Source organism: Geospiza fortis, unplaced genomic scaffold (assembly GCF_000277835.1).
Source record: "Geospiza fortis unplaced genomic scaffold, GeoFor_1.0 scaffold54, whole genome shotgun sequence".
Lineage (NCBI taxonomy): Eukaryota > Metazoa > Chordata > Aves > Passeriformes > Thraupidae > Geospiza > Geospiza fortis.
Genome location: NW_005054301.1, coordinates 7,362,445 through 7,372,473, shown reverse-complemented (window position 1 = coordinate 7,372,473; position 10,029 = coordinate 7,362,445). Strand labels below are relative to the sequence as shown.

The following is a 10,029-nucleotide window of genomic DNA, read 5'->3' as shown; positions in this document are numbered from 1 at the left end:
GCGCGACGGGCGGGCTGCATGTGCCGTGGCAGCCCTTTGGCTGGGTTAATGTTACGTCCCCATGGCCGCCGGGAGACCCGGCTTGCCCGACTTAGCTCCCGCTCCGCAGCTGGAGATTGAGGGAAGCAAATTTGCCGTGCGGGGATGCGCGGTTTGGAGTCCCAGAGGCTGCGGCTTTGCGGGAAGGGACGGACGGACTGCCGCATCCCGGGAGGGGGGCAGCGCTGAGAAGAGGGCCAGGACAGTCCGAGATGAAACCTGCCCTGAACAAATTCAGGAGGTCGGTGCTGGATCTTTAGTGTCAGATGAGGACAAACTGTGGAATATGCTCACCACTGTAGTAATGCATGGGAAAAAAAACCACACACACACACAAAACCCCACAACAAAAACAACAACAACAACAACAAAGAAAAAAAAAAACGCACCAAAAGAACTTGCCAAAATAAAGTTTGTGCTTTTTTTTTTAATATTTATGACTGAAAGTTGCTTAGGAAATCCCAATGAGCTGTATACCTCAGCTCCTGTTGTAATTCCTGCTAATCAGAGTTCTTGATGATGATGTGAGGGTCTATTTCTTCTGAGGAAAAAGGCTATGGTTTCTCAGTGTGAAGAGTTGGGGAGGAAAACATTCAGTAAATGTACACAAAGGACTATTTTACCTGAGACAGCACACTCTCTGATGTTTGATGTTTGTCCGTGGAAAAACTACAGCTGGGTCTAGGTACAACTTCAGGGGCTTGAGGTGATTGGAGCTGGGTTGCTGTAAGTGTTTGTTTGGTTCGAGCTTGGGAATTCAGAGTGTCCTGCAGCACCGTAGTGGCTTTTAAATATTCCAGCAAGTTCTAATTCCAGTTAGATCGGTCTTAAATTGCAGTGCTTTAGCTGTGGAAGAAAAATCGGTTAACCACAGCAATGTGCTTTCTGGCTCAGAAGATCTCAGAGCTGCAAATCTTGGAGGTTCCAGGGTCTGTGGGATTTAGGGAAGTGCAGTGATGTGCTTGCCTTGTTCTTGTACCTGTCCTTGAGCATCCATACTTGACCAGTTCTGCTCTGGGAATGTACAACTCTGGTTTAACTTGAAACCACTTGTTTTAGATTATTTGTTTATTTAAATATGCTATGGCACTAGCTTATAAATCCCATGAGGTTTAACAAGAGTTAAAACGGTCATGCCAGTTAAACATGCTGCTTGTGTGGGAGTTCTGTTTTGGTTTATTTTGCTGTTTAGTACCCAGAATGCTGTCATTCATGACAAGGTTCTTCAGCTGTGTGAGAACCTATGTACGCCAGTGAGGTGCCATCAGTTTGATGGCTATGAGCTCTTCTACCCTGTCGAAGGTAAAGGGATTAGCACTGATTTCAGGATCTTGAAAGTGATAACCTTGTCTTGCCTGTCCAGCTAAGAAGTTACTGCAGTTCTGGTTGCAGTAGGAAAAGTGAAGAGAGGGACTGGGACGTGAAATTACATGTAGGATTGAAGAAGGTAGGAACAGTTGCTGCTATTAGTTTCTGTAGGTATTTCAGGTTTTCTTGCAATGATACTGCAAGTTCCTTACAGTTTGTAATGGGGACTACTACCCAATAGTAGTGGGTACAAATTAAATTTTTAAAATCTCTTCCCCAGTTTTCACATGATAACTAATTATATTTCTTGCCTTTTTGCTTGTTTGCTTGCTTTGTTTCTGGATTTCTTAATTTCCTTTTTAGTATTAGTTTGCTGTTTGGGATAAGGAAATATTATTTTTCTTCACATTCTTTTAATCCGTCTCCCTGCTTGTTAGAAGTCATTTTAGATGCTGCTAAATTAGAAATGCATTATAATGGTGTTAAACTCTTTCCTTGACCACTAAGAAGCGAAACAAGGTTTTGTTTCAGGCTTAGTATTTCTCTTGCAGCAATACAAATCCTACATATTGTATTACTGGCAGAAATAGTATGATGCTGATGCCACGTGACCCACATGTTGCTTTTTGCAGTTTGTGGGGGTTTTAGTTTTGGAGAGTGCCTAGGTTAGTTAGAAAGTAAGGGAGTTTTCAGATCTTGCTAGAAGGGGTTAGGGGAGAAGAGAAAAATACATGTTTGATAGTTCTCTGGGGAAAGAATAAACAAATTATTCATTAGAATTTAAAGCAAGAAGATACATGTGTGCTGAGGGTGAAGGGGAAGAGCATCCTGCCTATAGATCACAGATTTGTGTAAAATTAGTTGCAAACTTGAGAGAAATCCTAATGGATCTCTATGCTACCTGCTTTTTTGTCTGCCAAACATAGGGCAGAACAGATGCTGCGTTGGTGGCAGTGAAATGCCATAGTGCGATGGTTTTAAGCTATGAATTGGTGATCTGACTTGATGCTCACTTCCGTGCAGATCACCCAAATCAGTGCAGAGGCTTCTCATTTTACGTCTGTTATCCTATGTGGGCAATTGGTGTTTTGAAACTTACCTTTGAAACAAACAACCCTTCTGGGCTGACGACTATTGACAGATTTAATTACAAGCTAATGTTGCAACTGACATATTCCTGTAAGTATGACTGCTGCCTTTTTCCTTTTCCTTTGAAAGGAAGATGGTTTTGAAGGAGTAAGAGAACCGGAGTATTGAACATTTATTTGCAGAACAGATACAGCTATGGAAAGAACCAGTGTGAATGCTCAGTTGTTAAGATTCTCTGCTGCTTTCAGCCACCAGTTTTTTAAGTGACAGGATGCTCGGCATGCTCCCTGCTAATTTTGTGAGGAAGCTCCCTGCTTGCTTCATAACAGCAGGCTTCTGTTTTCCATGATGATTCTTGATGTGGACCTTTGTCCTTTAGGGATAGGTTAAAATGCAAACTGACAGATTTCTGCAGAGTGGTGGCCGTTGGTATAGTAAAGTATATTATATATTAGAATTTTGAAAATAGTTTATGTGTGTATTGGCTTTATATGGCAAGGTTCTTTAGCAGGGGAGCTACAGAGTGTCTTCTGTGAGAAGCTGCTAGAAGCTTCCCTCATATCTGACAGAGCCAATGCCAGCCAGCTTCACGATGAATCCACTGCCGGCCAAGGCCAACCCTATCAGCGGCAGTGGCAGCACCTCTGGAATAACAGAGTTAAGAAGGGGAGGAGGACTGGGAATTCTTACTTGTAGCTGGAGAGGGGAGTTAGAAAGCATGAGAAAAGAAACTCTGCAGAGAGCAAGGTTGGTGATGAAGGAGAGGGAGGAGGTGCTCCAGCCACCAGAGAAGAGATTTCCCTGAAGCCTGATGTGCACACCGTGGTGAGGCAGCTGTGCCCCTGCAGCGCAGAGAACATCCCCCACTGGAGCAGGAGGCTGTGACCCCATGGGAAACCTGTGCTGTACCAGCTCCTGGCAGGCTGATGATAGAGCCGATTTGCTGGTGGGGGGAGCCATGGGAGACCCGCGCAGGAGGAGCTTGTTCATGAAAGATTGAACTGTGTGCAAAGGACTCATGCTGGAGCAGTTTGGGGATAATTAGTCCATGGGAAGTAATCATGTTGAAGTTTATGGAGGACTTTCTCCTGTGGGAGGGACCCCATGCTGAAGCACAGGAAAAATGTGAGGAGTCCTCTCCTCATGGAGGAATGAGGCAGCAGAGACAATATGTGATGAACTGACTGGAAACCCTGTTTCTGTCCCTCTGCTCTGTGATGGGGAGGAGGTAGAGAAACCTGGGAGTAAAGTTAAGCCCAAGAAGAAATGGGAGGAGGGTGTTTTAAAGTTTAGAATTTCCCTGAGTCAAATCTGTTTTGCCCATGATGGTAACTGGTGGGTGAGCTTTTTGTTATATTTTTCTTTTCCCTGTACAGCTGAGGAGAGAGTGATAGAGCAGCTTTTGGTGGGCACATGGTTTCCAGTCAGAGTCGGCCCACTGCAACATGAGAATTTGCTGGGATTGATCTTAGGTTTTCATAGCATTAATAAATCAAATAATATTTTTTGAAATGTTCACATGTAGGTTACAGTTCTCTAAAATAAAATTTCTTGAAACTTTTTTGACATGAAACAGGCACTAAGTACAAGTAACAGACAAGATTGTGTAAATTGAATGCCAGTGGATTCCTATCATAATGTAGTATGTGTTGCTTAAAGTTTTACTCTATTTTATTGAACATCTAAACATGAAAACAGCTTATTGTATTTACTGTGCACCATTACACTTGGCTGAGTCTTGCCAAAGGCATTGTAATATTTATTTCCTGCTTTTCAGAGGAATTAAAACTCAGTGGTTTAGTTAATTATTCTGAAAGCATTTTTTATTTTGAAACTTAGAGTTGTGGTACCTGTGGCCTAAGATCAACTTCATTTTGGCCACCAGAGTATGTGTACAGCTTATTTTCGTCCCTTTTTTGTTTGTTAGTTTTTGTTTTGTTTACCTGTGCTTTTCTCTAGTAGGCATGTAGAAGGAGTTTATTGAGTCAGGTGGGTGATGGGAGGCTGTTTGTACCTCTGTTGTGACTTGGGTGTGCTACATGAGCACCAGATGACTTGCAGGTCCATTCTAGAGTAGGGAAGGGATTGAAGGGCTGAGTAGGGTCTATGAGTGACCTACAGGCTGCTTGCCATTATAGTTGCTGAAATATATTCTGGAAAATCACATTGAGAAAAGGCATATAATCCTTATTGTTGACTTCATGGGTAGTTAAAATTATCATCAATATGTTTGTTTTATTTTTAGCATGGACTAAAATACGTGAGACTGGTTCATAGTGTCTGTTATGTAACAGAAAAAAAGTCAAGACAGTGGCTGTGATATAATTTTGTTCAGTATCTCTTGCTAGAGTAGCAAACCCAGGAACAGATCTAACTTCCCTTTAAGTGAATGGCAAAACTCCCATTGGTCACAACAGCATGGGATTACACCGTGGGTCTGGAAGAAATAATTGTTAATGAGTTCAGCTCTTGGAAGTCATTAATTTTTGCACCATGAAATCCGTAATAAATTGAGTTAAGGAGATCCACATAACATGCTGGTAGACAAATGTTATCCTTTCTGTCCTTTTATGTAAATCTGTTGAAGACAGAAGTTGATCTTTAGGTTATATGTCCATTTAAATGGACATATAGTCATATTCTGACTAGCTATGCACTAATTTAAATGTGAAGTGTGAAATAAATTAGAAAAATTTAATCTGGTGCAGTAATGTAGTATTAGGACAAAGAAGTGTTAAAAGGCTTGGTTGTTGATTAGGTGTTTGAAGGGAGAGGGTTGCAGCTACCATCAGGGTTTGTGGAATGAGAGCAAGGTTGTATCTGAATCAAAACTGTTCTGAAAATGCTCCAGTGTGAGAGAATTTAACATGGGATCAAAAACTGCTGCACTTGAAGCAAACAGACTGCATGTTTAATTTATGGTAATAATTTAAGCCAATTTACAAGTTCACTTGTACTTTAGCTTATAAATAAAAATGTCCAGTGTAAATGGAGTATTTAGTGCAGAAGAATTACTTCATGGGTGGGCATGTGTATAAAGTGCCCTGGGTGGGACTAGAATTCTAAAATGTTCTTAGTTACCAATTTAACAAAAGAATGATCCTAAGCTTGGATTGGCTTGGTGAAAACAGCATAGGGCTTTCTGAGGCATGGTAGTTGAGGTGTATGGAAATGAAAAGTATTAAAATACTTATTTTATGTAGAATATTTACCCAATTTAAAATACAATTTTTAGTTGTTTCAGTTTTTAGCGCATAAAGTTAAATATGTTTAAAACTTTGTATTGCATTTTTTTTAAGATGTTCTTGACTTGTTTCCTTTGGGGTTAATCAACTCTGCTTTAGCTTTCTTTTATTGCACTGTTTCCAGATGTATGTTTGACCCCCTTGTTAATTCTGATATTTCAACAGGTGGGAAAGTGGAATCATTCTTCTTACTTGCCGATTGTATTTGATAGGAAAGAAAATACCAGTTTGTATTATGTTTACTATGTTTCTGTTGTTTTTTCCTATGTATTACACATTTAACTTCCTTTTAGGAATTCACTACCAAAAAGATAAACCTAGTTACCAAGAAAAATAGTATCTCAGCTTGCAGCTGAGTGCAGTTAAGAGATCTGAGAACACTGACTGAGCATAATTAGAAAAGCTAAGACGTTCCAGTGGTATCTCTGAAGCTGTTGAAAGAAGTTATGCAAAAATGAGTGTATTCTTTTTTTTAAGCATTTATTTCTCTCAGTAATGGTATGATATATATTTATATACTTCTTTTTGAAAGTTAGTGCTGTTTGAGAGAGATTATATGGCAGAATGGGAAGATACATATCTAATGCACCGTTGTGTTGGATATTGTAATTTATGCTTGTTGTAGTTGCCTAAATTATCCCATCCCACCATTAGTGATATCGATATAATAAAATCATTAGTATCCATAGAATAGTTCAATAAAGTTATTAGTATTACCTTTAGAAAGTCACAACTTACTTTCCTTAAATAGTGTTCTTAACTTAAAATTTCTGTGATCTGCAGTTGGACTTGCTTTAAGATGCTGCTTCTCAGTGTGTTCTTCGTGATTCGTATTCAAGTAAACAAAATTTCAGGTTCTATAGGAATTTTAGGCATTAAGTGATTAGGGGGTGGGAATGTGTTAAATTGGCTATGTAAATTTTTGGATACAAGCATGAGAAACAAAGCAGTGTTGTTCATCATGTATTTCTGTAGTGTGCCTCTTATGTGTTCACAGGCAGTTTTTCCATTTGCTCTTATGGCAGAGTATTAGGATGTGGTTTTCCTTGTCTGAGATTTGACATAAGCTCTGTGTGATCAGTTTGCTGCTTGGTACCTTTTTTGTAATGAGGAAATTGGCACTGTGAAACAACCACCACAATTTTAAGATTTATTGAAATTTTTGTAGCTTTTCTTGTAGAGCTACAGAAATGTGTTCTTATTTTTATTTTCTTTTTTACAAATATTACTAGGTGAGTGATACAGGAACTATGATAGACATTCAGTTGCTTAGTGTAATCAAAGCAGGCAAATCAAATACTTAGATACCAATTCAGAACTGTTTTCACAGGCACTTGTTCACTTTTTGCCACTTTTTTCTTTTTTCTTTTTTTTTTTCTTTGCTTCTGCTAGTTGTCATGATACCGGGAGATTGCTGACTGTAAGTAGATTAAAATGAAATAAAAATTAGTCTTGAAGTAGTTAAGTATCTCCATTCCATGATCTATATCTGAAGAAAAACAAACAGTATTTAATGCGTCTATGTTCCTGGATCTGTTTGTAATGGTATTTATTTTTATTAAACCACAGGAATCTTGAAGTTTAACTTTTGCCTTTGCACCTGACTGTATGATGAAAAAGGATGTAGTTCCACACCTATATCCTTCTCAAGTGTAGCCTGCATTGATGTCATTGTTCCTTAAAGAGACATCAGCAAACCCATAGTTCTGCTCAGTTTTATTTTAAAGTGCATTTTGATTAAAATTTAAATTTAGCAAGTGGAAAAGCCACTTTCAAGCTTTAAAATTTGCTTTCCCTTCAAGATAAAATTTAAAACAAAGAAAAAAGCATTCTGTTATCATTTTGTGGTGCTATGTAAAGTTCATTGCAGGAGATTTTCTTTTCCATTAGTCTCTTCAATTGTCATTTATGGGGAACAAGCTATGTTGGAAAAGCTGAGCCACAGGAGGAGCTGTGTGAATTCCCTGATGCCCTTGTTCGCCAATTCTTCTTGTCTTATAGGATAATACATAGAGCCTCAGTTATACTGCTCTGTGCTCCATTCCTGCCTTCTTGCTGTGACCACCTGTTGGTTGTTTTCAGGTGTTCCAGGCTAATTTAGTCCCATCTTTTCCTGTGTTTGGGTACTGTGTAAGGGATGTGGGTATTTCAAGGATTCCCTTACCCTGCTCAGCTGCCTTCAACGTGATGTTGAGTGTGAGGCAGGATGTTTTAAAGAAAAAAAGTGGGGTGGAGTGGTGGAACTCACTGTCCATTTCCTGCACTGTCTCTTTGCTTGCACCAGGTTCTAAGTTAGCTGCTGATCTTGCTAGACATGCCTTGGAGACCAGAATTGGGCTGGCTGCTCAGCCAGCTCTTGGCCTTTGGCAAGCTTAGGTGCCTGCTGAAGTGCTGCGCAGAAGGCATAGCACTGCTTCTCCTTTCTGCTCTTCTGCAGTCAGAGCTCAATAGCCTTGGCTGATGGGCACAAAGGGCCTTGGGGTGGGAAAGAGACTGCTCTTTTGCACTCCAGACATGAATTGAAGGCACGGTGGGGTTTTTAAGGCAAGGTTTTAATGGCTCAATTTGAGAAATGCTGCATGTGACAGCAGTAGTCAAATTAATCTTTAAAGTTAGGGATAATATAGCTTCAGCTCCCGCTGTGCAGAAGTATCCTTGAATAGGGACAGCAGTTGCCTTCTGAAACTTTGTTTTTGCGTGTTTGAGGAGTTTCCTTTTTTAATGGAAAAGACCACCTCTAATACCTTAAATTGTGATACAGTTTTCAGTAGTTTTTGAGAGTTACCTGTGTTTGCTTATTTGCTTGCATTAAGAAGGAACAATAAAGCTTCACATCTGGATTGGGAGTGTGTAGTCATATGCTACATCTTGTAGAAAAATGGTGCTTCTTTATAGCAGTTTTTGAGACATATTTTACAATATTAAAGGATAACAAAAGATTTCATACATGTACAACAGTTTCAGCCTAGCATGGGAGTGAATGTAGTTTGTTGATTGTTTTCTTCTGAAACAGTGTTGTTTTCCGAATAGTCTCACATTAAGTCTTCTGAATATCTCATTAGCAAACAGAGACGTGAAGTAGCTGTTGAGATTTTGATTCATTTTCCCCCCACCAGCTCCTCCCATAGGTGTGTAGGATCGCACGCCAGTAGATGGAGCCCTGTGCCAGCAGCCAGCTTTGAGCAGGCTGGTGAGCGAACCTGCAGCCTCTGACCTGAGCGCCAGGCGGGAGCGCCTTCTTGCGCATGTATCTGTGATATGTTTTATTCATAGAAATGGATATGGGTTTAAAATTAAATGTCTACCGTTAGCTGTGTGAGTCAAGGCAGTGACTGTGTGCTCAGATGCTTAGGGACAGCTTTGTGGCGTTCATGATGGGCAGGCGATCGGGTGAAATGCCCTGATCTGTTCCTGAGTGCTTCAAGGACGAGAGCCCATGTGGCTTGCCACGTTTTTCTGTTAACTTCTGAGCCAACTGCATGTCCTTAGGCAAATCTTTGTTGAAACCATCAAAAACAGGACCTATGGGAAGCTCTTAAGAAACTTACAAAGCAGATTAAAACACAAGTTTTGGGATTTTGTTTCGTAATTTTATTATTCATATATGCTAACTGCTGATTTTTTAAAAAGCATGTTTTTGAGTATAGAAAATTATTGAATACAGCAGTTCAGAAATCCAAAATCAGCAGTAGCTAATCTTTCATATTGCCTCTTTTGCACTCTGTGTGTCCACACCCACAGCCCAGAGCTGTGTTATGTGGCTAAACTAAATGATACCGTGGACTGGGTTTGTTGACATTTGTGTCAGCCACTTGTAGAACTGTGAAAAGTGTCAAGTTTTTTGTAACTTTATTTAGAAATCGGTTTACCTGATGCAGTTTTGTATATAGCCAAGTTATTCTAGTGTGAGAAAGTTCTTAAACAGCAAGAAGCTCATTTTATTTGAAAGTTTGAAATGTAGTTCTTAATTTTAAAGGGAGAGAGGAGGAAAATTTTTGAGGGATAATAATAACATAAATTGGTTTTGTGGGGGTTTTTACTGGGTTTGTTCCAATAATTCTATGCTTGAAATATCTGAGAGATTAGTAGTATTCTGTGATTGTAACAGGTATGCCATTTCTATAATATATGCCCTGCATTTTTTATTTGAAATTCCATGTGTCTTAATGTTTACATTTCAAAACAATGGGGAGGGTGTGGGTCCCTGGTGTTTTTTCTCTGACTAATATTTCTGCACAGTAACACTCCTGTACTGTACCTTAAATCTCAAAAGAAAAATTAAGTCATTCTTAAAGCCTGGAGATTTGTCTGATGACTATATGAATACTGGGCTAAGTTGCAATCTGAA

General features: G+C 39.6%; 1 protein-coding gene across 1 annotated transcript in view; it reads left to right on the top strand.

Moving 5' to 3' along the window:
* Positions 1 to 91: 91 nt before the first annotated feature.
* MIPOL1 (mirror-image polydactyly 1) overlaps positions 92 to 10,029 on the top strand; it is a 184,528-nt gene continuing 174,590 nt past the window's right edge. The window contains exon 1 of the mRNA XM_031064477.1: positions 92 to 280. The gene's annotated coding sequence lies outside the window, so the exon portion shown is untranslated. The remainder of the gene's footprint in view (positions 281 to 10,029) is intronic.